The sequence below is a fragment of the Crotalus tigris genome, unplaced genomic scaffold, assembly GCF_016545835.1.
Source record: "Crotalus tigris isolate CLP2741 ecotype Arizona unplaced genomic scaffold, ASM1654583v1 scf7180000018916.1150873, whole genome shotgun sequence".
Classification (NCBI taxonomy): domain Eukaryota; kingdom Metazoa; phylum Chordata; class Lepidosauria; order Squamata; family Viperidae; genus Crotalus; species Crotalus tigris.
The window spans coordinates 1,094,480-1,105,142 of NW_024097271.1; the positions used below are offsets into that span (position 1 = coordinate 1,094,480).

The following is a 10,663-nucleotide window of genomic DNA, read 5'->3' on the forward strand; positions in this document are numbered from 1 at the left end:
GCCTCCAAAGGGCAGAGATGAGGGCAGATGGGCAAGTGGGGGAAGCTGAAGTGCTTCTGCAGTTGTTAAGTGCAGGTGGTTGCCAAACCCCTGAATTGTGATCACACGACCACAAGGATGCTGCAACACCTGTTAACGATGGAAAATTAGCTTGCAAATAAAACAAAATATCAGAGTGTATATTTTTCTTTAAAACCTCTAGAAATATCTATTTGGGGTTCATGATGATAAAATGCCAATAGCGTTATTTCATTATTCTGACTATTAGCCAGGGCAATATAAAAGCATAAATTGAAGAAAACTGAAAAAAAATTATTAAAAAGATTCCATTTAGCAAAAATCATATAAAACACATCATTTTTTTCTGAAACATTTGCAATTTAACAGATGAAAACAAAAACAGATTTTGTGTTTATCATCAAGGTTTTAGGATATCATTGAGATGATATTTGTGTGCTATGCTGCCTATTTAGCACTACAATTGATAGCCACATGAAAACAGATAGTCACATAACAGAAAAAATAAAGATATGAACAAGGCTGATTTTTTTTTTTTTAAAAAAATTCAGGATACCATAAGTCCTGATACCATAATTGGACAACTAGGGATTTATCCCAGTCTAACCCGTGTTTCTTATATTTCCTTATTCATCATGTTTAAGTTTATACAACTCAGGTTACTAAAATATTACATTTTCAGGTTTCTTAAAAAGACCATTTTTGGTTTCAAATTTTGAACGTTCTCCAAAGTTTTAAAATAAAAGAAATATTTTAATCTTCTGATTTATTTTATAACAAACAACATGATAGTAGAACAACAACAACAATAATAATAAAGTTGGAAGGGACCTTGGACGCAGAAAACCCTGTACTATTTCATACAAACTTATGTTGTGGTGCATTGCCCTTCAAAAGGTACCCTTAGTTTCAGATTTTTTTTATGGCTATTCCCTACCATGAAAGCTTAACTGACAAACTCCATCGATCAAAAAACTTTCAGGATATATAGGTAGTCCTCGACATACGACTGCAATCAAGCCCAAAATTTCTGCTGCTAAGTGAGAAATTTATTAAATGAGTTTTGCCCCATTTTACAACCTTTTTTGCCACAGTTGTTAAGTGAATCACTACACTTCACTTGTTAAATTAGTAATACGGATTGTTATGTGAATCTGGCTTCCCCATTGACTTTGCTTATCAGAAGGTCGCAAAAGGTGATCAGATGACCTCAATACACTGCATCTGTCATAAATCTGACTCAGTTGCCAGAATCTGGATTTTGATCATATGACCATGGGAATGCTGTAATGGTCATAAATATGAAAAACGGTGGCAAGTCACTTTTTTCCAGTGCTGTTATAACTTTGAACAGTCACTAAATGAACTGTTATCTGTACAGCAATTATCCAGCATGACTGGATGGAGAATCCACGAGTGGGTTGTCTTAATCTTCCTCCTCAAATAAGACTAAGTCTGGAAAGTTGCCACGCCTCTGCTGGGCTAGAGCACCCCAGTTCAGTGCTGTTATAACTTTGAAAAATCACTAAGTGAACTGTTATAAGGCGAGGACTATCTGTACAGCAACTTTCAAACTAACAAAACAGAAAAGTTGGGTAAAGGGTTTGAGACTTATTTGTCTGTCAAACAGTATTATAACTGAATAGAGTATGACAAAATCTGGTACAGTGGGAGACATTGCCAAAAGAAAATGTAGGTTTCAAAATAAACAAAATCTTGGTGGAAGCTACAGAGAAAAACTCCTAAAAAACTCCTGCAGCAATCCTTCATTCTAAGCACTCCTTACTGGTCATGTGACCCAGAATGGATTACTGTAGTACAGTATAGTAATCTGCTCTATGCTTCCCTGTACACACATAGATGTAATATAAAGGAAAAGCAAAATACAGAGAAATTGAATATATTATTCATTATGCAGAATAAAATACAGTGCCTCCTATGGCCTGTGAAAGAGAGTTTGGAAACAAGCTCAGAATTCATTCTCTGCATACTTTCTCTATCTTGTTTTATAAGACGTAAATGGTTTTACAGGGCTATTGACTGAAGTAAGTATTTTCTATACAGAAGTTTCATATGCATCACACAATAGATAATTGAAAGCATTTTTAGCAGATACAAAATGAGTATAATAGAACAAATGTACCATTGTTTTTGGCAATGGTTGTATTTTCATAACATCTTCAATGATCGTAGGAAAATAACTATAGGCTCTAATCCTATGCACTCTTAGGGGAACTTATTCCTGGGTAAACATGTAAAGGATTATACTGGAATGGATGAAAGAAATTTCTAAATCCATGGATGAATTGTAAATGGTAGAGAAATAAGTGCATTCTCAAATGCTGATGAAAGAAAAAGAAGAAAGCAATGTATTGGAAAAACTATTTTGGTCCACATCTTATAAGAGAGAGTACAAATAATTTATTACAGCTCTCTATTTATCATTTTGATTTTGTGAAAAGATTTAAAAGATAGCTTCATTGACCTTTAATATTTTTTGTTAAGTCACTACCCAAAGAAACCCAGGCATAGTTCTTTCTTCCAATTATGCAATGCAAAAAGAGAGGGAAGTCATACAAACCTCAGTACTGAACATTAATGAAAAAAAAAAGACTGCAAAGATTCCCAGACTTATGAGGCATTCAAAAACCTTACATTCCAATTTAGTAAACAAGCCTTATAAGCATTAGGAAATACTAAGATCCTTATTGCAAATTAATATAAGAATCAAATGTAGATTTTATCTATTGAAACTGATTAGGACAGTGAGAACTGAAGTCCTAAACATCTAGAGTATTTCTCCTTCAGCATAGTTCTTCAAAATAAGGACTGAGGAACAATCTTCCGTTTTGGTTTTGGTATTTGAGTTTTGTTTTCCACAACTTAAAAAAGCTATAGAAATTACAGAAAAGTATTGTATGCCCACTAAGTAATTACTATAACTTTAAGCTAGTGTTTTACATTATGAGAGCTAGCCCCTTCCTAGGTTCATACATTTCCAGTCCTTGCTTCAAGTCTAGATGAATTGTTTTGCATAACCATGGGTTTGCTTTAAGTTTAGATGAATTTTATCTTAACATGTTATCTCTTACTATTTGTATACTATATTGTTTATTTCACTAGTATTGTTAACATTAATATGTTCCGGCCAGATTGAGACACGAAAAGGTACCAAGACTAAAACATAGTGAACCTAAGAAGTGAAAACTTCTGAATTACTAACAATTATGGATTGTGGGACTCCTGGAAAGGTTAAATGCATTTGTATGGACTAACTGGTGGCTTAATATTATACCTCCTATAAAATCATTAAATCTCTCATCTCTGAATATTCTATATTTTAGTATGAGATAGCTACAGTCAGTTGATGCAGATAATCTGATCCAAAGCTAAAAAAAAGTTGGAGCAGTAAAAGAATGAATAGCATCCATCTTTGTTCCCATTTTTTTCACCTAAGTTGTTTATGCTTAATGGAGAAATGTTATTACACAAAGATATGTACAGCAAATACACAAAGGTGTGTTTGCATATAGTGAAATAAAAAACTCACCTGCAATAGCTAGAACTCGGCACTAACTATTGGTTCCAGGAAGCAATGCTATTATTTAAGGTAAACAATCTTATGATAATGCAATACAATCTTCATATTTTGAGCAAAAAGCTTCCTTCAAGAACAGAACATTTGCATAATATCGAAGTATGTTTATATTATTACTTCATCATTTCAGTGCATATTTAAACCCAACCTGCTGAAATTGATATCCTTCCTTTAGTCCAGAAAAGTCACCTGAACATTTCAACCCTAAATTCCTTTACATGTAGAAAAATTTCTAATTCTCCTCCCAATCATCCATTTAAGATAACAGATTCAATTATATTTTATGTCTTATGAATTCCTGCAAAAGGTCTCACAATTATTTTTATATATAATTTATACCCTTTAGATTCAGGTGCCCTTTCAATTATAAGCAGTTGCTCCCCGCTCTCAACCAAATTTAACACCCAAATCCTGATCTTGATCCCCTCCTTAAAACTCAAAAGGGATTTCCAAGCTAGCACATCCTACTACTGGAATAAAGCACAAACACACGGAGTAATTAATCCCTTTACAAGTTTTAGAAAAGATTCCTGACCTTCTTACAAGTTTGCAGAAACCAGAAAGAACCAACATCATGAATAGCAGGCACCGGCCTAGCCCTAACAGAAGTCTAACTGTTGCTCTTCTCCATAACAGGATGCTTAATTACCAGAAGGCGAAACTGGAAGGGTTGTGGGAAAGGGCATTAAATGCTCCGATTCTTTCAGGCAGCCAACGCAGCTCTTGTCCTTCTCCCGTTTAAGGACACCTACAGAATCTGCACGAAGTACTTTTTCCTTGATTTTTTTTTTTTGAGGGGGGAGGAGTGCTGGAATACAAATCGCCGTGGCGTGTGTATAAGCCGGGCAATGACCAGAATATCTCTTCGACTTTTTTTAAAAAATATAAAATCACCCATCGCAACAACTTCCCAGAGCCGTGGACTCGTCCACCCCTGGCAGCAGCCGAACCAGCCCGCCCCCCCCCACTGGCCACTTTGAAAAGCGCGGCCACCAGCCCCACATTCTGAGGGCTGAATGAGAAGGACCTCGACCGTCGCCCCCTCCCCATTTCCTACCTCTTATTGGTCGGTAGTTGCATGGAGGGTGTGGGTATCATTCGGCGAAAGCTGAGGCGCTGCGGATTAAAGACAACAACCTCCCCTCCACCTGTTCGGAAAAGCCAAGGCTGGCGCTGGCGAAGGGTGCAAGAGCCCTTCCGACCGCCGCCGCGGCTGAAGCCATGTCTCCCTCTCGCCACGCAACCTCCACCTTCACCAATGAGCCTCCCCGTTTCTCCTTGGCGCCAACCCGTCGGCCCCCCTTCCCACCACGCAGCTCCCCAGCAGGCCAGGCTCGGATTCCTCGGGCAGCTCGGAGAAAGGCCTCCTCCCGCCATCCGAATCTCCCGCACACCCACCTCCAGCAATCGAGAAACCGGGCTTGCCGCAGGCGACGAGGTTCCAGAAGCCGAGCCCGGACTCCGAGGCAATACGGCACGGGAGGGACTAAGCTGCGGCGGCGGCGGCAGGAGCCAATTGCCTGGCGCTCTCTAGCTTCGGCTCAGCCCGGGGCGTCCGCGCTCCTGCCCCAGTTGCACCTCTGCGCCGCAGGGCAGCAGCGCCTCCCGACGGGCACGCGACCGGTTTGGCCGCCAGGTTGCACCACCCGCCCTTCCTTCTCCTCCTCCTCTCGACGCCAAGTCCCGAGCTGGGCTTCCCTTTTTTCTTCCGGCCCTGTTATGAAAAGAAATCTCCTCCTCGTAGAAACCAGAGCCGCCCGCCCGCCCGCCAGCCTCCTCGAAGCGCAGCACAAAAGCCTCGGCGGGCCTCGCGCTCTTTTCCTCCTTCCAGCTACCAATCTGGACTGGAGGTCCGGGGGGGGGGAGGAAAAGAAAAAAGGAAAAGCCAGAAGCCAGCGACCCAAAACTAAGCGTCAGTCTTAGGCCCCTCCCGTGGCCCGGCAATCGCACCAAGACTCTTCCTCATTGTCCCCCCCCCTTCCACTTTCTTTGGCGTCTTCTACAGCCGCCTTCGGTCTTCGTCCTCTGGGTTCCCCGTCTTTCACGCGTCAAGGGTTTACCAGGGAGGTTCCACCGGGCCCTCAGACTGTGGCCTGTCAGTTTGATCCGGCTTCGGGTTGAGGAAATTGTTGGGTCCAACTTGATTTCTGCTCTCCGCGCAGTCTCGGAGGTGGACTCTGCGCTCTCCGATGATTGCTTTACTTGTAAAATCCACAATGGTATCTTGAAGGCAAGCAAAATTTGTGATGCCTCAACCTTTAGTCCACTTCCTCCAGTGTATCTTGTTATATATCTACTCTCTCTCTCTCTCCCTCCCTCTCCCTTTCCCTCTCCCTCTCTCTCACACACACAGAAATTTTGCTGCCAAAGAATGCAAAATAAGTGCCATTTATAGAGCTCTCCCCCCAAAGTAAAATGCTAGGAGATTGTGACTTGTACCTTGTTTTCCTTTTGCATAACCTATATGCTTTGAATTGTGAATATTCAGTATTCAATCGTTTTGAAAACAATTTTTATAAATATTCAGAAGTGATACCATCCAAATAGGTTGCATTAAGAGATCCTTACAATGGTTGTTCTGAATTTCAATTCCATGTGGCAATAAATGCATCGTAAAGCATTATAGTAAGGTTTTGAGCAAAATCTCTCAATGTCACAATTTTGGTTGGGGCCTACTATGAACCCTATGTACATTGGCTAAGCCAGTTAGAAGCCATGATTTAAAATTCACCATAATGATTGGAGTATAGCATAATTCCAAAGTATTGGGGAAAATTCTAGTACCAGGTACACACACACACACACACACACACACACACACCCCTACACACAGAGAGAGAGAGAGAGAGAGAGAAAATGTACAGTAGCTTCAGAAAAGGGAATATTGGCAAGGCTTCTTCCTAAAAGTGAAGATAGAACTGGTCCTATTGATCTTGCTTTGGAGTAAAATACAAGCATAGTTTTAACACAAAATATAAATTCAGCAATTTTATGCAGCATTTGCAGATTCTTACTGCATCAGAATAACAACCTAAGAGCTATGAATTAAGTAGTGATTTGCACTAAATAAGTATGCATGTTTGGATTTAAATGCCATATTTGCTCCTTGAGGTAACTCTTGAAGCAAGCTTGCATTAACATTGATTCCACAAGGGTATTTGTTGTTTAGTAATTATTTCTAGTGATCAGACTCTAGTGATTCTAATAAGCTTTATTCAATAGGTTTGTGCTTCTTATCATAATTGGACTTTGTTCTTGCTGTCATAGAGCTGAGGAAAAGATAAGTGAAAGGGGAAGTTCTAAATAGAATAGAAATTGTTCTTTTTAGTTTAGTTTCTTTTATCCATTTTGACCCTAAGAGGCTCCTTGCCTTATATATATGGATTTTTAGAAATTAATGCATGATTTTATAGACAAAACACAGTTGTAGAAGATAATTTCTCCTTTTAACACAGTTCTATAAACTTTCTTTGTATAGCCATTTGTTATATTAGTTGTTAGGAAGAGAACATTTTTTTGAAAGACTCAGACAAATGCCCTGCATCTTGCAAAAAATTTCTTTAGTTCAATTAATTACAAAGGGCACTTCAAAATAAAACTGGCGCTTTGATCTATAATACTCTTTCTTTGAGGCACAATTACTTATTTTGAACAGAAAGCTTTGGAAAGAAACAATTTGTGGACTGGATCTAAAACACTGCAATATTCATCAAAGCAGTTCCTCTCATTAGACTTTCAATTGGAAAGTTTTTGATGTCACTGAGATCTACAGTAGATAGGGGAGTAGTGGCCATTTATATTTCTGTAAATAAAAATGCCCTGGAATGGGTGTGATCAAAAAATAATGTAGTGGCAATATTCTTAAATTTCCTTTTTGGTTAGATGTTTTACTAACTTGGTTAACCATGTGAGGTTAATAGAGTAGGCCAGGGGAAAAATCATAACAGATTTTCTTTATAATTGCAGAATGCATTAGCAGTCTTTCTTAATCTATACTCCACCTGTGGTCCCAACACATCTTGACAGTGTCAGATTAAAAAAGCCAAAGCTGTCAAAAAAAACCCAATGCAATCCTAGGCTGCATTAACAGGGATAGATGAAGACCACATGAAATGCTAATACAACTTTATAATGTCTTAGTAAGACCACACTTGGAATACTGCATGCAGTTTTGGTCACCACAATATTAAAAAGATGTTGAGACTCTATAAAGAATGCAGAGAAGAGCAACAAAGATGATTAAGGGATGGAGACTAAAACATAAGAAATTGCAGGAATTGGGTAGTCTGGTTTAAGAAGGATTAGGAGTAACATGATAGCAGTCTTCCAATATATAAATAGTTGCCGCAAAGAAGGAGTTAACTTCATCTCCAAAGCACTGAAGGCAGCACAAGATGCAATGGATGAGAACTAATCAAGGAGAGAACCAACCTAGAGCTAAGGAGAAATTTCCTGACAAAACAATCAGTGGTAAAACTTGGCTCCAGAAGTTGTGGGTGCTCCATCACTGGAGACTTTTAAGAAGAGATTGGACAACCATTTGTCTGAAATGGTACTCTAGAGTTTCCTGCTTGAGCAGGAGGTTGGACTAGAAGATCTCCAAGATCCCTTCCAACTCTGTTGTTCTGTTATTTTATTTTTATGTAGAACAGGGGTGTGCAACCTTTGGTCTGCCTGGGCAGCACTGAGTGAAGAAGAACTATCTTGGGCCGCATATAAAATATATAATATAGTTAATGTATATGAAAATCACATAATAATATTAAATATTTGTCATCCAGTGGGGTCGTATTACCTAATGGCCCTGGATACGTCTGGTGTAGATAAAGCGTAATGCAGAGCTTACCCAATAGCCATATTCTATTTCTGGGCCTAATATTAACCAAATAATTATAGTTTAGCTTAAACATTAGTTTAGAATCTAGTATGTTATATAAAGTTGGAAAATTGGATTAATTGAATGAGCCACTGTTTGGTTAACTATAGGTGAGTGTAATTTGACCGCACGGCCCCAGTGTGGAGCCAAATAATGTTTCTAGTGAACATTTTAATGGTCCGATCAATGTGAGTAAGTATGGCACAAAGAAAATGCTCACATCCTCTTCTCCTTTCAAGTCAATATTAAATATTGCTGCCACAGTAACGACGAATGAGTGCAGTTAATTTCTTGATAGCATAAAGACATAAATAGAATATATAACATAAACTACAGAAACTATACACTTACAGCATGAAGGTGTAGCTGAAAGCTACGTTCCAAATTAGTTATAATCTTATTTTTACCTAAGGATTGTAGGCAATAATATCTGGAGGACATTCTAGAATTCACACTTAGACACCTAGAGAGAACCATTATATAAACATATCTGAGCCACTCAAGGTCACAGAGTGAAACACCAAGTGTCTATTAACTAGGACAAATGGAATTAAAATTAAAATTTAAACCATGGACCTTGTGATATATTTGTAAGTATTCCAAATTCTTATAGTCAATTCAAATCTTTGTAGGGCATTCTACGTGTTTAAGAAGTTGGTGCTAAACCTGAAAGGCTTCCTTGATGGCCAAGAGCATTTTGCTAGAAACTTCATCTTTCTTTGCAACTGAAAGGAACTTTCTGAAAAGAAAAGAGCTGGAGAGGAGGCTCCCCTCAAGCTATGGAGAAGATTGTAAAAGCACAGCTCTCCTGATAGAATCTGCACGCAATGGGGCAATATGATCTAAATGACAGAGGAGGAGCTGAAGTAAATGCTGTTAAAGAAGGATTTTTTAGCACTGGAATCCCACTTAAAAACTTTTTCCAATATTTGTTATCTTTTGCATTCCTAGTACCAAGATTAAGCAGGTTTGACCATAATCGCATAAACCAAACTATTTCTTACCCTGCAATCTTTCTCAAATCTCTATTTTACATTAAAAAAACTTTGACATAAGCCCTATCCTGTGATACCCCATGGGTCAGAAGTCTTTCCTTAATTGATCAAATCCAGGCTCAGCAAACGCAGGAATCATCCTTCCACAAAACTCAAAAGCTGGAGATCAGGTTTTTATTGGACCTTCCCTGTAATTGCATAGATCATCTTGTTGCCTTTTATCTGTAGCTTTTAACCACACTGCAAATACATCCAATTTTCTACAATTCTCTCCTGAAATGGTCCTCTTTGAGCATGTCTAGTCTCATCACTTCTACATCTCACTTAGAAGGAATGAGGAAAAAGTTGAATTGAAGCATAATTCAGGTAGGAGAGAGGTCTGGAATATTTATTTATCGGAAGGGGTGCCTGAACATTGCGTTTTCTTCGGAGGTGACAGGTAACATTGATGCACCTCATTTAGTTTGGCAACCCCAGTGGCAATGCAGTAACAAAAGCCTAAATTTGCCATGCAACCAGGCCTTGGCATTTGAAGGGGGCATTTACATGACAAATGAGACTTATGAGAGACTTGAGACTTATGAGACTTATATACCGCTTTAAGTGCAAGCACTCTCTAAGCAGTGTACACCAGTAAGCAATGTATATATATATTTACATTGCCCCCAACAATCTGGGTCCTCATTTTACCTACCCCGGAAGGATGGAAGGCTGAGTCAACCTTGAGCCGGTGAGATTTGAACCGCTGACCTGCTGAACACAGTCAGCTAAAGTGGCCTGCAGTACTGCACTCTAACTGCTGCGCCACCTAAGCATTATGAAAAACATTCAACAATAAGATGGAGAGTTTGGTGATGGGGAAACTTCTTGAGAAAGATGTACAAGAGAGGGAAGTATCTCCCTCTTTCTGCAGGGTCAAAAGGAGAAATAATTACGGGAATCTGAAACTTTAGAGATCTCACAAACTTCAGATCAAGAAGTAATGGAAATCCATCTCCCTTCCTGCTATATTCAGCTAGAAGAAAGTAGAGCAGGAAGGGAAGATCTCATCAAATCTATCCAACAAAGACATGGAAATGAAGGGGCACTTGCCTTCAGGCTCCCCAGAACCAGAAGGAGAAAGAAGAAAAAAAAAAAAAAACACACAAATGTCCAGTTTTGGCAGAAGCAGTTAAA

At 39.0% G+C, this 10,663-nt stretch overlaps 1 protein-coding gene across 4 annotated transcripts in view; it reads right to left on the bottom strand.

Annotated features, from left to right (window-relative positions):
- Positions 1-5,918, bottom strand: part of PIP5K1B (phosphatidylinositol-4-phosphate 5-kinase type 1 beta) — a 91,823-nt gene extending 85,905 nt beyond the window's left edge. Inside the window, exon 1 of one of the 4 annotated variants that reach the window (XM_039357378.1) lies at positions 5,015-5,918. The gene's annotated coding sequence lies outside the window, so the exon portion shown is untranslated. Of the gene's footprint in view, positions 1-4,265; positions 4,393-4,673; positions 4,920-5,014 lie in introns of those variants that run through there. The other 3 variants (XM_039357375.1, XM_039357376.1, XM_039357377.1) reach the window with 3 other exon arrangements.
- Between the last annotated feature and the right edge of the window lie 4,745 nt (positions 5,919-10,663).